Here is a 22235-nt window from a genome sequence, read left to right as displayed (position 1 = left end):
TTAGGATTGTTTTTTCTACTTCAGTGAAGAAGGATGGTGGTATTTTGTTGAGAATTGCATTGAATTTTTAGATTGCTTTAGGCAGTATGGTCATTTTCACAATATTCCTTCTACCCATTCATGAGCATGGGATGTCTTTCCATTTGTTTGTGTCCATGATTTCATTCAGCAATGTTTTGTAGTTCCCAATGGCATATGAAAAAGATAATCCACCATGATCAAATGGGTTTCATACCAGGGATGCAGGGATGGTTTAACATATGCAAGTCAATAAATGTGATACACCACATAAACAGAATTAAAAACAAAAATCACATAATCATCTCAATAGATGCAGAAAAAGCATTTGAAAAAATCCAGCATCGTTTTATAATTAAATCCCTCAGTGAAATTGGCATACAAGCGTCATACTTCAATGTAATAAAAGGCATCTATGACAAACCCACAGCCAACATAATACTGAGCAGGGAAAATTTGGAAGCATTCCCCCTGAAAACTGGAAAAAGACAAGGATGCCCACTCTCGCCACTTCTATTCAACATAGTACTGGAAGACCTAGGCAGAGCAATCACTCAAGAGAAAGCAATAAAAGGCATCCAGATTGGTAAAGAAGTCAAACTGTTGCTGTTTGCTGATGATAATGATCGTATGCCTAGAAAACTCTAGACTCCTCTATAAAGCTCCTAGAACAGAAAAATGAATTCAGCAATGTTTCAGGAGGGAAAATTAATGTACACAAATCAGTAGCACTGTTATACCCCAACAGCAACCAAGTTGAGAATCATACCAAGATCTCACCCCTTTTATAGTAGCTGAAAAAACAAAATATTTAGGAATAGAAGAAACCAAGGAGGTGAAAGACCTCTACAAGGAAAACCACTTTAGTATTTTTAATGGGTTAAAATGAAAGGCAGCAAGTAGAGTGGAAGAAGTCAGTGGGTGGGCATTGGCGTCCAACGGGTACTGGACCTTTGATGGCAAGGCTTTGATTTTGACTTACTAAATTACTAAGTATAATTATTTTCTAGTTTTTGTTATTAAACTGTAAAACTACTAAGTAACCCCTTCCATTTCTTGTTAAAGGTCATAAATTTTCATACTCTGATTTATACTGACTGAAGTTAGATTATTTGTTTCTATTTTTGTGATTACTTTTTTAAAATTATACTTTAAGTTCTAGGGTACATGTGCACAATGTGCAGGTTTGTTACATATGTATTCATGTGCCATGTTGCTGTGCTGCACTCATTAACACATCATTTACATTAGGTGTATCTCCTAATGGTATCCCTCCCCACTCCCTCCACCCCATGACAGGTCCCAGTGTGTGATGTTCCCCATCCAGTGATGAAGTGTTCTCATTGTTCAATTCCCACCTATGAGTGAGAATATGCAGTGTTTGGTTTTTTGTCCTTGCGATAGTTTGCTGAGAATGACGGTTTCCAGCTTCATCCATGTCCCTACAAAGGACATGAACTCATCCTTTTATATGGCTGCATAGTATTCCATGGTGTATATGTGCCACATTTTCTTATTCCAGTCTATTATTGATGGACATAGGGGTTGGTTCCAAGTCTTTGCTATTGTGAATAGTGCCACGATAAACACAAATAAACACAAAATACAATAAACATGCCAAAAAAACATATATTTAAACAAAAAATATAAACATGTGTCTCTATAACAACATGATTTATAATCCCTTGGGTATATACCCAGTAAGGGGATCACTGGGTCAAATGGTATTTCTAGTTCTAGATCCCTGAGGAATCGCCTCAATGGTAGATTCTTCCACAATGGTAGAACAAGTTTACAGTCCCACTAACAGTGTAAAAGTGTTCCTATTTCTCCACATCCTCTCCAGCACCTGTTGTTTCCTGACTTTTTAATGATCACCATTCTAACTGGTGTAAGATGATATCTCATTGTGGTTTTGATTTGCATTTCTCTGATGGCCAGTGCTGATGAGCATTTTTTTTCTTGTGTCTGTTGGCTGCATAAATGTCTTCTTTTGAGAAGTGTCTGTTCATATCATTTGCCCACTTTTTCATGGGGTTGTTTATTTTCTTCTTGTAAACTTGTTTGAGTTCTTTGTAGATTCTGGATATTAGCCCTTTGTCAGATGAGTAGATTGCAAAAATTTTCTCCCATTCTGTAGGTTGCCTGTTCACTCTAATGGTAGTTTCTTTTGCTGTGCAGAAGCTCTTTAGTTTAATTAGATCCCATTTGTCAATTTTGTCTTTTGTTGCCATTGCTTTTGGTGTTTTAGACATGAAGTCCTTGCCCATGCCTATGTCCTGAATGGTATTGCCTAGGTTTTCTTCTAGGGTTTTTATGGTTTTAGGTCTAACATTTAAGTCTTTAATCCGTCTTGAATTAATTATTGTATAAGATGTAAGGAAGGGATCCAGTTTCAGCTTTCTACATATGGCTAGCCAGTTTTCCCAACACCATTTATTAAATAGGGAATCCTTTCCCCATTTCTTGTTTTTGTCAGGTTTGTCAAAGATCAGATGGTTGTAGATGTGTGGTATTATTTCTGAGGGCTCTGTTCTGTTCCATTGGTCTATATCTGTGTTTTGGTACCAGTACCATGCTGTTTTGGTTACTGTGGCCTTGTAGTATAGTTTGAATCAGGTAGCGTGATGCCTCCAGCTTTGTTCTTTTGGCTTACGATTGTCTTGGCAATGTAGGCTCCTTTTTGGTTCCATATGAACTTTAAAGTAGTTTTTTCCAATTCTGTGAAGAACGTAATTTGTAGCTTGATGGGGATGGCGCTGAATCTATAAATTACCTTGGGCAGTATGGCCATTTTCATGAAATTGATTCTTCCTCTCCATGGGCATGGAATGTTCTTCCATTTGTTTCTGTCCTCTTTTATTTCATTGAGCAGTGGTTTGTAGTTCTCCTTGAAGAGGTCCTTACATCCCTTGTAAGTTGGTTTCCTAGGTATATTATTCTCTTTGAAGCAATTCTGAATGGGAGTTCACTCATGATTTGGATCTCCATTTGTCTGTTATTGGTGTATAAGAATGCTTGTGATTTTTGCAAATTGATTTTATATCCTGAGACTTTGCTGAAGTTGCTTATCAGCTTAAGGAGATTTTGGGCTAAGACGATGGGGTTTTCTAAATATACAATCATGCCACCTGCAAACATGGACAATATGACTTCCTCTTTTCCTAATTTGAATACCCTTTATTTCTTTATCCTGCCTGATTGCCCTGGCCAGAAATTCCAACACTATGTTGAATAGGAGTGGTGAGAGAGGACATTCCTGTCTTGTGCCAGTTTTCAAAGGGAATGCATCCAGTTTTTGCCCATTCAGTATGATATTGGCTGTGGGTTTGTCATACATAGCTCTTATTATTTTGAGATACGTCCCATCAATACCTAATTTATTGAGAGTTTTTAGCATGAAGGGCTGTTGAATTTTGTCAAAGGCCTTTTCTGCATCTATTGAGATAATCATGTGGTTTTTGTCTTTGGTTCTGTTTATATGCTGGATTACGTTTATTGATTTTTGTATGTTGAGCCAGCCTTGCAACCCAGGGATGAAGCCTACTTGATCATGGTGGATAAGCTTTTTGATGTGCTGCTGGATTTGGTTTGCCAGTATTTTATTGAGGATTTTTGCATCGATGTTCATCAGGGATATTGGTCTCAAATTCTCTTTTTTGTTTGTGTCTCTGCCAGTCTTTGGTATCAGGATGATGGTGGCCTCATAAAATGAGTTAGGGAGGATTCCCTCTTTTTCTGTTGATTGCAATAGTTTCAGAAGGAATGGTACCATCTCCTCCTTGTACATATGGTAGAATTCGGCAGTGAATCAGTCTGGTCCTGGACTTTTTTTGGTTAGTAGGCTATTAATTATTGCCTCAATTTCAGAGCCTGTTATTGGTCTATTCAGGGATTCATCTCCCTCCTGGTTTAGACTTGGGAGGTGTATTTGTCGAGGAATTTATCCATTTCTTCTAGATTTTCTAGTTTATTTGTGCAGAGGTGTTTATAATATTCTCTGATTGTAGTTTGTATCTCTGTGGGATCAGTGGTGGTATCCCCTTTATCATTTTTTATTGCATCTATTTGATTCTTCTCTCCTTTCTTCTTTATTAGTCTTGCTAGTGGTCTATCAATTTTGTTGATCTTTTCAAAAAACCAGCTCCTGGATTCATTGATTTTTTGAAGGGTTTTTTTTTTGTCTCTATCTCCTTCAGTTCTGCTCTGATCTTAGTTATTTCTTGCCTTCTGCTAGCTTTTGAATGTGTTTTCTCTTGCTTCTCTAGTTCTTTTAATTGTGATGTTAGGGTGTCAATTTTAGATCTTTCCTGCTTTCTCTTGTGCGCTTTCAGTGCTATAAATTTCCCTGTACACACTGCTTTAAATGTGTCCAAGAGATTATGGTATGTTGTGTCTTTGTTTTTGTTGGTTTCAAAGAACATCTTTATTTCTGCCTTCATTTCGTTATGTACCTGGTAGTCATTCAGGAGCAGGTTGTTCAGTTTCCGTGTAGTTGAGTGGTTTTGAGTCGGCTTCTTAATCCTGAGTTCTAGTTTTATTGCACTGTGGTCTGAGAGACAGTTTGTTATAATTTCTTTTCTTTTACATTTGCTGAGGATTGCTTTACTTCCAACTATGTGGTCAGTTTTGGAATACGTCCGATGTGGTGCTGAGAAGAATGTATATTCTGTTAATTTGGGATGGAGAGTGCTGCAGATGTCTATTAGGTCTGCTTAGTGCAGAGCTGAGTTCAATTCCTGGATATCCTTATTAACTTTCTGCCTCGTTGATCTGTCTAATGTTGACAGTGGGGTGTTAAAGTCTCCCATTATTATTGTGTGGGAGTCTAAGTCTCTTTGTAGGTCTCTAGGGACTTGCTTTATGAATCTGGGTGCTCCTGTATTGGGTGCATATATATTTATGATAGTTGCTCTTCTTGTTGAATTTCTCCCTCTACCATTATGTAATGGCTTTGTCTCTTTTGATCTTTATTGATTTAAAGTCTGTTTTACCCGAGACTAGGATTGCAACCCCTGCCTTTTTTTGTTTTCCATTTGCTTGGTAGATCTTCCTCCATCCCTTTATTTTGAGCCTACGTGTATCTCTGCATGTGGAATGGGTCTCCTGGACACAGCACCCTGATGGGTCTTGACTCTTTATCCAATTTGCCAGTCCATTTCTTTTAATTGGAGCATTTAGCCCATTTACATTTAAGGTTAATATTGTTATGTGTGAATTTGATTCTGTCATTATGATGTTAGCTGATTATTTTGCTTGTTAGTTGATGCAGTTTCTTCGTAGCATCAGTGGTCTTTACAATTTGGCATGTTTTTGCATTGGCTGGTACTGGTCATTTGTTTCCATGTTTAGTGCTTCCTTCAGGAGCTCTTTTAAGGCAGGCCTGGTGGTGAGAAAATCTCTCAGCATTTGCTTGTCTGTAAAGGATTTCATTTCTCCTCCACTTATGAAGCTTAGTTTGGCTGGATACAAAATTCTGGGTTTAAAATTCTTTTCTTTAATAATGTTGAATATTGGCCCCCACTCTCTTCTGGCTTGTAGAGTTTCTGCTGAGAGATCCGCTGTTAGTCTCATGGGCTTCCCTTTCTGGGTAACCGACCTTTCTCTCTGGCTGCCCTTAACATTTTTTTCCTTCATTTCAAGTTTGGTGAGTCTCAAAATTATGTGTCTTGGAGTTGCTCTTCTTGAAGAGTATCTTTGTGGCATTCTCTGTATTTCCTGAATTTGAATGTTGGCCTGCCTTGCTAGGTTGGGGACGTTCTCCTGGATAATATCCTGCAGAGTGGTTTCCAACTTGGTTCCATTCTCCCCATCACTTTCAGGTACACCACTCAGGTGTAGATTTGGTCTTTTCACCTAGTCCCATATTTCTTGGAGGCTTTGTTCATTACTTTTTACTCTTTTTTCTCTAAACTTCTCGTCTTGCTTCATTTCATTCATTTGATCTTCAATCACTGATACCCTTTCTTCCAGGTGATCAAATTGGCTACTGAAGCTTGTGCATTCATCACGTAGTTCTCGTGCCATGGTTTTCAGTTCCATCAGGTCATTTAAGGTCTTCTCTACACTGCTTATTCTCGTTAGCCATTTGTCTAATCTTTTTTCAAGGTTTTTAGCTTCTTTGCGATGGGCTCAAACTTCTTCCTTTAGCTTGGAGCAGTTTGATCGTCTGAAGTCTTCTTCTCTCAACTCATTGAAATCATTCTCAATTCAGCTTTGTTCTGTTGCTGGTGAGGAGCTGCATTCCTTTGGAGGGGGATAGGTGCTCTGATTTTTAGAATTTTCAGCTTTTCTGCTCTGTTTTTTCCCATCTTTGTGGTTATGTCTACCTTTGGTCTTTGATGATGGTGATGTACAGATGGGGTTTTGGTGTGGATGTCCTTTCTGCTTGTTAGTTTTCCTTCTAACAGTCAGAACCCTCAGCTGCAGGTCTGTTGGAGTTTGCTGGAGGTCCGCTCCAGACCCTGTTTGCCTGGGTATCAGCAGCACAGGCTGCAGAACAGCGAATATTGCTGAACAGCAAATGTTGCTGCCTGATCATTCCTCTGGAAGTTTTGTCTCAGAGAGGTACCTGGCCGTGTGAGGTGTCAGTCTGCTCCTTCTGCAGGGTTCCTCCCAGTTAGGCTACTCTGGGGTCAGAGACCCACTTGAGGAGGCAGTCTGTCCATTCTCAGATCTCAAACTCCGTGCTGGGAGAACCACTACTCTCTTCAAAGCTGTCAGACAGGGACATTTAAGTCTGCAGAGGTTTCTGCTGCCTTTTGTTCAGCTATGCCCTCCCCCCAGATGTGGAGTCTATAGAGGCAGGCAGGCCTCCTTGAGCTGTGGTGGGCTCCACCCGGTTCAAGCTTCCTGGCTGCTTTGTTTACCTACTCAAGCCTCAGCAATGGTGGGCACCCCTCCCCCAGCCTCGCTGCTGCCTTGCAGTTCAATCTCAGACTGCTGTGCTAGCAATGAGCAAGGCTCCATGGGTGCATGGGACCCTCCGAGCCATGCACGGTATATAATATCCTGGTGGGCCATTTGCTAAGACCACTGGAAAAGTGCAGTATTAGGGTGGGAGTGACCCGATTTTCAAGGTGCCGTCTGTCACTGCTTCCCTTGGCTAGGAATGGGAATTCCCTGACCCCTTGTGCTTCCTGGATGAGGTGATGCCTCTCCTGCTTCGGCTCATGCTTGGTGGGTTGCACCCACTGTCTTGCTCCCACTGTCTGACAAGCCCCCATGAGATGAACCCAGTACCTCAGTTGAAAATGCAGAAATCACCCATCTTCTGCATCACTCACGCTGGGATCTGTAGACTGGAGCTGTTCCTATTTGGCCATCTTGGAACCGCCGTGACTACCTTAAATAATACCTATAAACAGCAAACTGTTAGTAGTGTTTTTGTTGTAATTAAATGTAGTAAACTGTACCTTCCAAATTATATCTGAAATAATTTGTCAAACACTTGTTGAAGTTTTTGATTTACTCAAAATTCTATGCTCAGCAGCTGGAGGTAGGAACAAGTGTCCTCCTTTACTCTTATGTAGAGGCATACTTTCTCATGAGGTGAATACTCTGCAAGAATTAGTATCTTGTAGCTAGTGGTGAATTTGACTAAGTAGTGTACCAAAAAACATTTTTTGGTGTGGCTGCCGGCAAAGAGATCCAAGAGAGTAGATGGAGTCAAGCTTGCTGAAACAAGGAAAGAGAACAGCATTATTTTAGGCAGAGAGCAGGGGTAGAGCAGGAAAATGCCTAGGTGCAGGTTAGATGATTTTTATAGAATGACATTAATCAACTTTTGAAATGAATGGAAAGTATTCCCTGAGAGTCTCCTTTGAGTCATGTCATGGCAGTCTTATTTAAACATGAAGTGAAAGTTAAATTTTTTTAATTGTCATTTTTGTCGTCTGTTTTCAGGGTGTCAGAGAATATTTAAGTGATATTCTTTTTATCCTCCGCATAAGAAAACAGGACTAGAGAAACCTATGGCTTCCTCCCTTGTTGGTGGTCTAGTAGCCCTGGCACACAGAGCCTCTGAATCTGAAACACTTGTTTTGTCACAATATTGCCTGAAATAATACGTTTAGGATTAGTAACTTAGTAAATGCAATAGTCTTGTATTCATTGAAATAAAATGTTCTTGTACCAGTATTATTTAGTACATTACATTTTATCATAGTAAATAAATAATAGAAATAGAAGTTCTCGGCTGCTTTATATTGCTGTAGAAAAAAACAATGAAACCTTATTTTAAACTTTTCTCATTATTTATAAATGGAATTCATGAGATCCTTTTTTAGGTTTGATGACAGGTACCATATTAAGGGAAGCATTTTATAACCCATGTCTCCAACACCATCTCTGGAAGTTAAGAGCCTCCAATGGGTTTTCTATAGAGTGCATATAATACCACACTCAGGCAGTTCATGGAGTGTAAGAAATATCTTAGTGCTTTGTCATTTGACATTTTCACCAAGAAAAAATAAACTTTGATAAGTTTAACTTATACTTCCTTTCCCCTTCAGGTATCTACTGAGTATTTTACTCAACAATACAGTTCATGCTTGAAAATATTCCTTGATGACAGCACTGCCAGCCAGCCTCATCCAACAATGACATTAAAATTGTGAGTACAGCTATACTGTCAAGGGAGAGACTCCCTTATTCTAAAAGTACTTCACCTTTTGGTTGTACTCTTCTGCAATCAGTTTAAAAAATTGGAGTCCACTATATACTGATACTAAGTATCAATTTCTCTTTTAATCTTAGACGTCAGGGTGGAAGGAAAAATCAGTTAGCAAATAAGCAATCCCAGAAAAAGTGTAGCTATTTATTTGATGCCTTTATACCTTAAAACAATGTTGAACACAGTGAGAAGGATAGGTTCCCTTTATTGAATGTCTTTTTGTGAAAAATTAGTTTCTCAATGTGTTACAGGCCTAAATCAATGTGTACTACTTTGGACATTAGTCTTGGAAGAAGGAACAGCTTTTTCTCTTCTGCCACCACTGTGTATCTGCATTTGAGTTTCTCCCATTGTTCATGAACACTTCATGTGCCACAAAGATGTGCTTTGAGAGCACCCTGAGATGAAGTTTATTTTAAAAGGAACAACAACCAACACCACCACCAACTCCATAGAGGCTGTCCAGTGTACATTGTTATAATCTCCTTTGGTTATGAGTGTTATTTTTAAAGTTTGGAAAGTGCTAATTTAGAATATTAATGTCTTTATCTTTAATTTTACTTTTCATCCCATAAATGTAACCAGAGTATAAACAATTTTGTTTTGAATGCACTAGCCTTTTTAGCTAATTCAATCATCAGTAACTTTAACTTTAATTAGAAATGGCAAGTTTACATGCATAATGTCACTTTCCTCCCTTTCTTATAACAATAATTGAGATGAAATTGTGTTTCAGCAAAAACTGGACTCAAACTTTATCTCCAGTCATGAGATTTGGGACCTAATGAGTAATCACTAAATGTCTGTAGTCAACCAAGTCTCTTAAATGTTTTTTTTTTGAGACAGAGTTTCACTCTTTTTGCCCAGGCTAGAGTGCAATGGTGCAATCTCGGCTCACCGCAACCTGTGCCTCCCGGGTTCAAGCGATTCTCCTGCTTCAGCCTCCCGAGTAGCTGAGATTACAGGCACACACCAGCACATCTGGCTGATTTTGTATTTTTTTTTAACAGAGACGGGTTTCTCCATGTTGGTCAGGCTGGACTCCAGACCTCAGGTGATCCACCCACCTCAGCCTTCCAAAGTGCTGGGATTACAGGCATGAGCCACCGTGCCCAGCCATCTCTTAAATTTTTGAGACACACACTCACACACAAACCACAACACCAAAAAACTTCTTGGCACCAAAAAACACTACTTGGCTACAATCCCTGGCTTCCTTTCAATTGAAAAGATTTTGATGTGTTAGCAACAATTCAAAAGTAGCTTTGAAGATTAATCCTGCTCAAACAAATTTCATGCTTTTTTTCCTCATTATTCTAATTTTTAGAAATCTATTTTGAAAGTAAAGTAAGTTTTAACTTGCCATCAGAAAGTTTGAGTAATGATCATTTGGTGTATTTACTATTGGTGAAATAAAGTTTTATTGAGCAAATTAATAGGGCAAATTGGCTTCAAGAAAAGATTTTGAAAACTGTTCATCACGAGTTAGTAGTGCACTGTTGTCAATGGGATAAGTGGAACTCATTGGGATCAGTTTTGCAAAGTTTTTTTTCAAAATACATGTCTGCATACACATGTTTCTTCCCATCTCCACTTTCCCTCTATCTCTAGGCACTGAGAAGCCTTTTAGGAAAATAGGGATGGAAGTGAGGCATCTTTATGTGAAGAAAAGCATCCCAGAAGATTCTGATTTTTCACTCCAACTCAATCATTCCAAACCTTGCTGCACATTGAAGTCACCTGGGAAACTTTTAAGAACACCCCGATGCCCTGCACCTACTTTGTGGGGCCTTGGACAAATTAGTTTTAAGGTGTGTTTTCCTGGGATCTGTAAAATGAGTGTTGCATTAAATGGCATGTAAGGTCATTGGTCCTTTCTAGCATATAACTTCAAATTCTGTGATTTTAAAATGATTTCAGAGATGAAAACTACTTGAAGCACTATAGACATATCCATCTTAAATGCTAATGTCACAGGCTTTTTAAAAAGTGCTAATGTTGTATAGACCTATTACTAAAATTGAGATTTGCCTTCCCTCAGTTATTTTGAGCCTCATTGTAGATGCTGAGGGCAAATGGAAGCACATAACTTATGTAAGAGAGCTTCTTGTTTTGTGATACACAGCATCTGTGAGTAACTTAGGAATACAGTTACATATATCTGAAGAGGTGTATCTGTTCATAAATATTTCAGTTAAACTAGTCAAAGGTACCTGCCATTCACATTACACTGTGTCATGTTACACTGCCTTGTTACCACAGCTTATTTTATTTTAGGATCACGGCACCTATCTTTGATTTCCTGTGTGCTTATGTTTACTAAAATATTTTTAAATAATTATGCAAAAGTGATTTCAAATAATTTTATTTTTTATAAAGCACTTTCATTACATTATGTATTTTTAGGGAAATAATTAAAAAATGGGTGGTTAGGGGATAGTGATCTAAACTAAAATGCAGGGTCTAAAATCTTAAAAAAGCAACCACTACTCAGTTGAATCAAAAGAATGGTTTAACTCTGTGAGTTAAATCCATAAATCTCATCAGTTTCACAGATAGCTTCTTCAAGTTTCTATCATGGGATATTAGGTATTTCCCCATAGGCCTCAATGGACTCCCAAATGTTACTTCATAGATCCTCTAAAAAGAGTGTTTTGAACGTGATGAATCAAAGGAAAGGTTCAACTCTGTGAGATGAATCCAAACATAATAAAGCAGTTTCACAGATAGATTCTTTCTAGTTTTTATCCAGGAATATTAGTGTTTTTTTTTCATAGGCCACAATGGGCTCCCAATGTCCCTTTGTATATTCTCCAAAAAGTGTTTCCAACCTGCTCAGTAAAAAGGGTGGTTTAACTCCGTGAGATGATTCCACACATCACAAGGCAGTTTCACAGATAACTTCTTCCTAGTTTTTATCTGGGGATATTTCGGTTTTGCCCGATAGGCCTAAAAGCGCTCCCAAATGTCCCTTCACAGGTTTTCCACAAAGAATGTTTCCAACCTGGTGAATCAAAAGAAAGGTTTAACTTCAGATAAATCCACACATGACAAAGCACTTTCACAGATAGCTTCCTTCAAGTTTTTATCTGGGATATTCGGATTTTCCCCTTAGGCCTCAATGGGATCCCAAATGTCGCTTTGCAGATTTTCTAAAAAAGAGTGTTTCCAACCTGCTGAATCAAAAGAAGGGTTTTGCTCTGTGAAATGAATCCACACATCACCTCACTTTCACACATAGCTTCTTTGAGTTTCCATGTTGGGATATTCAGTTTTTCTCCATAGGCCTCAAAGTGCTCCCAAATGTTCCTTCATAGATTCTCTAAAAAGAGTGTTTTCAACCTGCTGAATGAAAAGAAAGTTTTAACTTGGTAAGATGAATCCACACATTACAAAGCAGTTTCACAGGTAGCTTCTTTCTAGTTTATATCTGGGGATATTTGGCTTTTCCACATAGGCGTAAATGGGCTCCCAATTGTCCCTTAGCATATTCTCCTAAAAGAGTGTTTCCAATCTGCTGAGTCAAAAGAATGGTTTAACTGTGAGATAAATACATATATCACATCAGTTTCACATGGGATATTAGATTTATCCCCATAGGCCTCAAAGGGCTCCCAAATGTTTCTTTGCCGATCCTCTAAAAAGAGTGTTTTCAACCTGCTGAATCAAAGGAAAGGTTCAACTCTGTGAGATGAATCCACACATCACAAAGCAGTTTCACAGATAGCTTTCTTTTTAGTTTTTATCCAGTGATATTAGTTTTTTTCCCCCATAGGCCACAATGGGCTCCAAATTGCCCCTTCGTATATTCTCCAAAAAGTGTTTCCAACATACTGAATCAAAAGAGTGGTTTAACTCTCTGAGATGAATCCACACATCACAAAGTATTTTCACAGATAGCTTCTTCTTAGTTTTTAATCTCGGGATATTTCGGTTTTGCCCCATAGGCCTTAAAGCACTCCCAAATGTCCCTTCACAGATTTTCCACAAAGAGTGTTTCCAAAGTGGTGAAACAAAAGAAAGGTTTAACCCTGAAAGATAAATCCACACATCACAAAGCACTTTCACAGATAGATTCTTTCAAGTTTGTATTTGCGATATTCAGTTTTTCCCAAAAGGCCTCAATGGAATCCTGAATGTCCCTTCACAGATCCTCCAAAAAGAGTGTTTCCAACCTGCTGAATCAAAAGAATGGTTTTACTCTGTAAAGTGAATACACACCTCACATCACTTTCACATATAGCTTCTTTTGAGTTTCTGTCTTGGGATATTCAGTTTTTCTCCATAGGCCTCAAAGGGCTCCCAAATATTCCTTTGTAGATTCTCTAAAAAGAGTGTTTTCAACTTGCTGAATCACAGGACAGGTTTAACTCTGTAAGATGAATCCACACATCACAAAGCAGTTTCACAGATAGATTCTTTCTATTGTTTCACTGGTGTAATTTTGTTTTTCTCCATAGGCCTCAATGGGTTTCAATATATCCCTTTGCAGATTCTCCTAAATGAGTGTTTCTAACCCTGCTTAATCAAAATAAAGTTTTAATTCTGAGAGATGAACCCACACCTCACACACCTCAAAAGGGAGTTTCATGAAGACCTATGTTCGAGTTTTGATCTCAGAATCTTCAGCCTTTCCATATAGGCCTCAATCAGCTCCCAAAAGTCCCTTTGCAGATTCTGCCAAAAGAATATTTCTAACTTTCTGAACCAAAAGAAAGTTTTAACTGTGTAAGATGAATCCACATATCACAAAGCAGTTTCACAGGTAGTTTCTTTCTAGTTTTTGTATGGGGATATTCGGTTTTCACTCATAGGCCTCAAGGGGCTCCCAAATGTCCATTTGCAGATTCTCCAAAAAGAATGTTTCCAATCTGCTGAATCAAAATAAATGTTAAACCCTGTGATATGAATCCACACATCCCAAAACAGTTTCAAAAATAGCTTCTTTGGATATTTCATTTTTACCCATAGGCCTCAATGGTCTCCCAAGTGTTCCTTCACACATTATCCAAAAAGAGTGTTTTCAACCTGCTTAATCTAAAGAAAGGTTTATCTCTGTGAGATGAATCCATGTACCACAAAGCAGGTTAACAGTTTCTTTCTGGTTTTTATCTGGAGATATTCGGTTTTCCCCATAGGTGATAATGGGCTCTGAAAAGTCCATTCATAGATTCTCCAAAAAGAGTGTTTCCCACCTGCTGAATCAAAAGAATGGTTTAACTCTGTGACCTGAATCCACATGTCACATCAGTTTCCCACATAAATTCTTTGGAGTTTCTATCTTAGGATATCCAGTTTTTCCCCATACACCTCAATGGGCTCCCAAATGTTCATTCATAGATTCTGCAAAAGGAGTGTTTTCAACCTGCCACATCAAGAGAAACGTTTATCTCTGTGACATGAATCCACATATTTCAAGCAGTTTCACAGACAACTTCTGTCTAGTTTTTTTCAGGGGATATTCCGTTTTTTTTCCTTAGGCCACAAGGGGCTCAAAAATTTCCCTTCACATATTCTCCAAAAAGTGTTTCCAATCTACTGAATCAAAAGAATACTTTAACTCTTTGAGATGAATCCACATATCACAAACGAGTTCCACAGATAGCTTCATTTGAGTTTTTTTTTCTGGGGATATTCGTTTTTTTTTTCCCCCTTAGGTCCCAATGGGTTCCAAAATATCCCTTCAGAGATACTTTGAAAAGAGTGTTTTCAACCTGATGAATCAAAAGAAAGTTTTAATTCTCTGAGATGAAATCACACATCACAATCCAGTTTCGCAGTTTGTTTCTTTTCAGTTTTTATCAAAGGATATTCAACTTTTTCTTATAGGCCTTAATGGGTTCCCATGTGTCCCCTCACAGATTTTCCACAAAGAGTGTTTCCAAACTGCTAAATTGAAAGAAAGTTTTAACTCTTTGGGAAGAATCGACACATCACAAAGCAAAGTCACAGACAGCTTCATTCAAGTTTTTTCTGGCATTATCTGTTTTTCCCAATAGGCTTCAATGGGTTCCCAAATGTCCATTCACAGATTATCCAAAAAGAGTGTTTCCAACATGCTGAAACAAAGGAAAGGTTTACTTCTGGAAGGTAAATCCACACATCACAAAGCAGTTTCACAGATAGCTTCTTTCTGGATTTTACCTGGTGATATTGGATTTTTCCAAATAGGCCACAATGGGCTCCCAAATGTCCATTCACAGGTTCTCCAAAAAGAGTGTTTTCAACTTGCTGGATAAAAAGAAATGTTTAACTCTCTGAGATGAATCAACACATTACAAAGCAGTTTCACAGGTAGCTTCTTTCTAGTTTCTATCTGGGAATTTTTCATATTATCCCATGGGCCTAATTGGGCTCCCAAATATTTCTTCATAGATTCTCCAAAAAGACGTGTTTGGAACCTGCTAAATCAAAAGAAAGATTAAGACTGTGAGATGAAGCCACACAACACAAAGCAATTTAACAGATAGTTTCTTTCTGGTTTTTATCTGGGGATACTCTGTTTTGTTTTCCATAGGCCTCAATGGGATCCCTATTGTCAGTTCACAGATTTTCCAAGAAGACAGCTTCCAACCTTCTGAACTGAAACAAAGGTTTAACTCTGTGAGATGAATCCACATATCACATTAGTTTCTTTCAAGTTTCTATGTTGGGATATTCGAATTTTCACCATAAGCCTTAACGGGCTCCCAAATGTTTTTTCACAGATTCTTAACTTGTGAGATGAATGCACACATCACAAAGCAGTTTCACAGAGAGCTTCTTTGTAGTTTTTATATGGGGATATTAAATTTTTCCGCACAGGCTTCAATAGGCTCCAAAATGTCCCTTCGCCAAGTACACAAAAAGAGTGTTTCCAACCTGTTAAAACAAAATAAAGTTTGAACTATGTGAGATGCATCCACACATCAAAAAGCAGCTTCACAGATAGCTTCTTTCTACTTTTTATCTGGGATAATCAGTTTTTCCACATAGGCCTCAATGGGCTCCAAAATGTCCCTTCTCAGGTTCTCCAAAAAGAATGTTTCCAACCTACTGAATTGAAAGAAAGGTTTAACTCTGTGATAGGAATCCACACATCACAAAGCTGTTTCACAGATAGCATCTTTCTAGTTTTTATCTGGGGATATTTGATTTTTTCCCATAGGCCGGAATGGGCTCCCAAATGTCCCTTGGCAGATTCTCCAAACAAAGTGTTTCCAACCTGCTGAATCAAAAGAAAAGTTTAACTCTGTGAGATGAGCCTGCATATCAGAAAGCAGTTTCAGAGATAGCTTCTTTCTCATTTTTATCAGGGGACATTCAGTTTTCCCTCATAGGCCCAAATGGGCTCCCAAATATCTCTTCACAGATTTTCCAAAAAGAATGTTTCCAACCTACTGAATCAAAACAAACGTTTAACTCTGTGAGTGAATCCACACATCACAAAACAGTTTCACAGATTGCTTCTTTCTAGTTTTTAACTGGGGATACTGGTTTTTTTCCTCTTAGTCCACAGTGGGCTCAGAAGCTGTAAAAAGAGAGTTTCCAACCAGATGAATCAATGGAAAGGTTTAACTCTGTAGAATGAATCCACACGTCAGAAAGCAGTTTCACAGATAGCTTATTTCTAGTTTTTATCTGGGGATATTTGGTTTTTCCCCATAGGTTTCAATGGGCTCCCAAATGTCCCTTTCAGATTCTCCAAAAAAAGTGTTTCTAACCTGCTAAATCAAAAGAAAGTTTTAACTCTATGAGGTGAATCCACAAATCAAAATGAAGTTTCACAGATAGCTACTTTCTAGTTTTGACCTGGGGATATCACCTTTTCCCTATAGGCCTCAATGGACTCCCAAATGTCCCTTAGAATATTCTCTGAAAAGGGTGTTTTCAACCTGCTAAATAAAAAAAAGCTTTATCTCTTTGAGATGAATCTATATACCACAAAGCAATTTCACCAAAAGCTTCTTTCTAGTTTCTATCTAGGGATATTCGATATTTCCCTATAGGTTTCAATGGAATCCAAAATGTCACTTAGCAGATTCTCTGAAAAGTGTGTTTGCAACCTGCTGAAGCAAAGGAAGTTTTAACTCTGTGAGATGAATCCACACATTGGCAAGTCGTTTCAAAGATAGCTTCTTTCTAGTTTTTATCTGGGGATAGTCTGTTTTTCCTCATAGGCATTAATGGGCTCCCAAACGTCCCTACACAGATTGTCCAGAAAGAGGTTTTCCTCCCTTCCAAATCAAAACAAAGGTTTAATTCTGTGAGATGCATCCACTCATCACAAAGAAGTTTCACATATTGTTTCTTTCTAGCTTTTATCTCCAGATATTAGGTTTTTCCCCATAGGCCTCAATGGGTTCCCAAATGTCTCTTCACAGATTCTCCAAAAAGAGTGTTTCCAAAATACTGAATCAAAACAAAGTTTTCACTCTGTGAGATAAATCTACACATCACAAATCAGTTTCAGAGATAACTTCTTTCTAGTTTTTATTTGGGGATATTTGGTTTTTCGCCATAGGCCTCAGTGGGCTCCCAAATGTTTCTTCACAGATTCTCCAAAAACAGTGTTTCCAAAGTGCTGAATCAGAAAAAAGTTTAACTCTGTAAGATGCATCAACACATCACAAAGAAGTTTCACAGAAAACTTATTTCTATTTTTTTCTGTGGCTATGAGGTTTTTTGTTATAAAACTTAATGGTCTCCCAAATGTCACTTCGCAGATTCTCCAAAATGAGTGTTTCCAACCTGCTGAATAAAAAAAAAAAAATGTTTTAACCCAGGGAGATGAATCCACACATCAAAAAGCAGTTTCATGGATAGCTTCTTTCTAGTTTTTATATGGGGATATTCTGTTTTGTCCTCTAGTCCTCAATGGACATCAAAATGTCCCTTCACGAATTCTCCAAAAAGAGTGCTTCCAAATTGATGGATCAAAAGAAAGGTTTAATTCTGTGAGATGAATCCATGCAACACATAGCTGTTTCACAGATAGCTTCTTTCTAGTTTTTATCTAGGGATATTTGTTTTTACCTGTTTATTTCTCAATGGGCTCACTAATGTCCCTTAGCAGAATCTGTAAAAAGAGTGTTTCTGACCTGCTGAATCAGAAGAAAGACTTACCTCTATAAGATGAACCCACATATTCCAAAGAATTTTCACAGATAGCTTCTTTCTACTTTTTATCTGGGGATATATGGTTATTCCCGTAGGCTCCAATGTGCTCCCAAATGTCCCTCTATAGATTCTCCAAAAAGAGTGTTTCCAACCTACTGAATCAAAAGTAAGTTTTAACTCTTTGAGATTAATTCATACCTCACTAAAGAATTTCGTGGATAGCTTCTTTCTAATTTTTATCTGGGGATATTCAGTTTTTCCCAAAAGGCCTCAATGGGCTCCCAAATGTCCCTTCAGAGATTCTCCAGAAAGTATTTTGAACATGCTGAATCAATGAAAAGTTTTAGCTCTGTGAGATGAATCCACACATCTCAAAGAAGTTTCACAGAGAGCTTCTTTCTAGTTCTTATCTGGGGATATTCTGTTTTCCCCATAGGCCTCAGTGGGCTCTGTGAGTTGAATACACACATCCCAAAGCTGTTTCACAGATAGCTTCTTTGTAGTTTTTACCTGTGGATTTTTGGTTTTTCCCATAGGCCTCAATGAGCTTCCAAATGTCCTTTTGGGGATTTTACAAAAGAGGGTTTCCAACCTGCTGAATCAAAAGAAAGTTTTATGTCCGTGAAATGAATCCACATGACATACAGCTGTTTCACAGCTAGACTCTTTCTAGTTTTTTTCTGGGGATATTTGATTTTTCCCCATAGGCCATAATGCATTCCCAAATGTCACTTCATAGATTCTAGAAAAAGCGTGTTTCAAACCTGCAGAAACAAAAACAATGTTTAACTCTGTGAAGTCAATCCACACACATCACATAGAATTTTCACAGATAGCTTTTTATTTTTTACTTTTTTGGGGGGATATTTGATTTATCCCCATAGGCCTCAAAGTCATCCTATATGTCCCTTCACAGATTCTCCACAAAAAGTGTTTCCAACATGCTGAATCAAAAGAAAGTTTAAACTCTGTGAGATGAATCCACACATCACAAGCAGTTTCACAGATTGCTTTTTTCTAGTATTTATCTGGGAATATTATAATAATTCCCAGAAAAATTTATATTTATCTGGGATAAATATAATTTCTAGTATTTGTCTGGGAATATTCAGGCCTCCATGGGCTCCCAAATGTCCCTTTACAGAATCTGTAAAAAAAAAAAAAGAGTGTTTCCAACGTCCTAAAACAATAGAAAGTTTTAAAACTGTGAGATGAATCCACACATCACAAAGCAGGGTAGTGTTTTGGATATATACCCAGTAATGGGATGGCTGGGTCAAATGGTATTTCTAGTTCTAGATCCCTGAGGAATTGCCACACTGACTTCCGCAATGGTTGAACATAGTTTACAGTCCCACCAACAGTGTAAAAGTGTTCCTATTTCTCCACATCCTCTCCAGCACCTGTTGTTTCCTGACTTTTTATTGATCGCCATTGTAACTGGTGTGACATGGTATCTCATTGTGGTTTTGATTTGCATTTCTCTGATGGCCAGTGATGATGAGCATTTTTTTTCTTGTGTCTGTTGGCTGCATAAATGTCTTCTTTTGAGAAGTGTCTGTTCATATCATTTGCCCACTTTTTCATGGGGTTGTTTATTTTCTTCTTGTAAACTTGTTTGAGTTCTTTGTAGATTCTGGATATTAGCCCTTTGTCAGATGAGTAGATTGCAAAAATTTTCTCCCATTCTGTAGGTTGCCTGTTCACTCTAATGGTAGTTTCTTTTGCTGTGCAGAAGCTCTTTAGTTTAATTAGATCCCATTTGTCAATTTTGTCTTTTGTTGCCATTGCTTTTGGTGTTTTAGACATGAAGTCCTTGCCCATGCCTATGTCCTGAATGGTATTGCCTAGGTTTTCTTCTAGGGTTTTTATGGTTTTAGGTCTAACATTTAAGTCTTTAATCCGTCTTGAATTAATTATTGTATAAGATGTAAGGAAGGGATCCAGTTTCAGCTTTCTACATATGGCTAGCCAGTTTTCCCAACACCATTTATTAAATAGGGAATCCTTTCCCCATTTCTTGTTTTTGTCAGGTTTGTCAAAGATCAGATGGTTGTAGATGTGTGGTATTATTTCTGAGGGCTCTGTTCTGTTCCATTGGTCTATATCTGTGTTTTGGTACCAGTACCATGCTGTTTTGGTTACTGTGGCCTTGTAGTATAGTTTGAATCAGGTAGCGTGATGCCTCCAGCTTTGTTCTTTTGGCTTACGATTGTCTTGGCAATGTAGGCTCCTTTTTGGTTCCATATGAACTTTAAAGTAGTTTTTTCCAATTCTGTGAAGAACGTAATTTGTAGCTTGATGGGGATGGCGCTGAATCTATAAATTACCTTGGGCAGTATGGCCATTTTCATGAAATTGATTCTTCCTCTCCATGGGCATGGAATGTTCTTCCATTTGTTTCTGTCCTCTTTTATTTCATTGAGCAGTGGTTTGTAGTTCTCCTTGAAGAGGTCCTTACATCCCTTGTAAGTTGGTTTCCTAGGTATATTATTCTCTTTGAAGCAATTCTGAATGGGAGTTCACTCATGATTTGGATCTCCATTTGTCTGTTATTGGTGTATAAGAATGCTTGTGATTTTTGCAAATTGATTTTATATCCTGAGACTTTGCTGAAGTTGCTTATCAGCTTAAGGAGATTTTGGGCTAAGACGATGGGGTTTTCTAAATATACAATCATGCCACCTGCAAACATGGACAATATGACTTCCTCTTTTCCTAATTTGAATACCCTTTATTTCTTTATCCTGCCTGATTGCCCTGGCCAGAAATTCCAACACTATGTTGAATAGGAGTGGTGAGAGAGGACATTCCTGTCTTGTGCCAGTTTTCAAAGGGAATGCATCCAGTTTTTGCCCATTCAGTATGATATTGGCTGTGGGTTTGTCATACATAGCTCTTATTATTTTGAGATACGTCCCATCAATACCTAATTTATTGAGAGTTTTTAGCATGAAGGGCTGTTGAATTTTGTCAAAGGCCTTTTCTGCATCTATTGAGATAATCATGTGGTTTTTGTCTTTGGTTCTGTTTATATGCTGGATTACGTTTATTGATTTTTGTATGTTGAGCCAGCCTTGCAACCCAGGGATGAAGCCTACTTGATCATGGTGGATAAGCTTTTTGATGTGCTGCTGGATTTGGTTTGCCAGTATTTTATTGAGGATTTTTGCATCGATGTTCATCAGGGATATTGGTCTCAAATTCTCTTTTTTGTTTGTGTCTCTGCCAGTCTTTGGTATCAGGATGATGGTGGCCTCATAAAATGAGTTAGGGAGGATTCCCTCTTTTTCTGTTGATTGCAATAGTTTCAGAAGGAATGGTACCATCTCCTCCTTGTACATATGGTAGAATTCGGCAGTGAGTCAGTCTGGTCCTGGACTTTTTTTGGTTAGTAGGCTATTAATTATTGCCTCAATTTCAGAGCCTGTTATTGGTCTATTCAGGGATTCATCTCCCTCCTGGTTTAGACTTGGGAGGTGTATTTGTCGAGGAATTTATCCATTTCTTCTAGATTTTCTAGTTTATTTGTGCAGAGGTGTTTATAATATTCTCTGATTGTAGTTTGTATCTCTGTGGGATCAGTGGTGGTATCCCCTTTATCATTTTTTATTGCATCTATTTGATTCTTCTCTCCTTTCTTCTTTATTAGTCTTGCTAGTGGTCTATCAATTTTGTTGATCTTTTCAAAAAACCAGCTCCTGGATTCATTGATTTTTTGAAGGGTTTTTTTTTTTGTCTCTATCTCCTTCAGTTCTGCTCTGATCTTAGTTATTTCTTGCCTTCTGCTAGCTTTTGAATGTGTTTTCTCTTGCTTCTCTAGTTCTTTTAATTGTGATGTTAGGGTGTCAATTTTAGATCTTTCCTGCTTTCTCTTGTGCGCTTTCAGTGCTATAAATTTCCCTGTACACACTGCTTTAAATGTGTCCAAGAGATTATGGTATGTTGTGTCTTTGTTTTTGTTGGTTTCAAAGAACATCTTTATTTCTGCCTTCATTTCGTTATGTACCTGGTAGTCATTCAGGAGCAGGTTGTTCAGTTTCCGTGTAGTTGAGTGGTTTTGAGTCGGCTTCTTAATCCTGAGTTCTAGTTTTATTGCACTGTGGTCTGAGAGACAGTTTGTTATAATTTCTTTTCTTTTACATTTGCTGAGGATTGCTTTACTTCCAACTATGTGGTCAGTTTTGGAATACGTCCGATGTGGTGCTGAGAAGAATGTATATTCTGTTAATTTGGGATGGAGAGTGCTGCAGATGTCTATTAGGTCTGCTTAGTGCAGAGCTGAGTTCAATTCCTGGATATCCTTATTAACTTTCTGCCTCGTTGATCTGTCTAATGTTGACAGTGGGGTGTTAAAGTCTCCCATTATTATTGTGTGGGAGTCTAAGTCTCTTTGTAGGTCTCTAGGGACTTGCTTTATGAATCTGGGTGCTCCTGTATTGGG

This window comes from Pan paniscus, chromosome 8 (genome assembly GCF_029289425.2).
Source record: "Pan paniscus chromosome 8, NHGRI_mPanPan1-v2.0_pri, whole genome shotgun sequence".
Classification (NCBI taxonomy): Eukaryota; Metazoa; Chordata; class Mammalia; order Primates; family Hominidae; genus Pan; species Pan paniscus.
Note: the sequence above shows the minus strand (reverse complement) of the source record.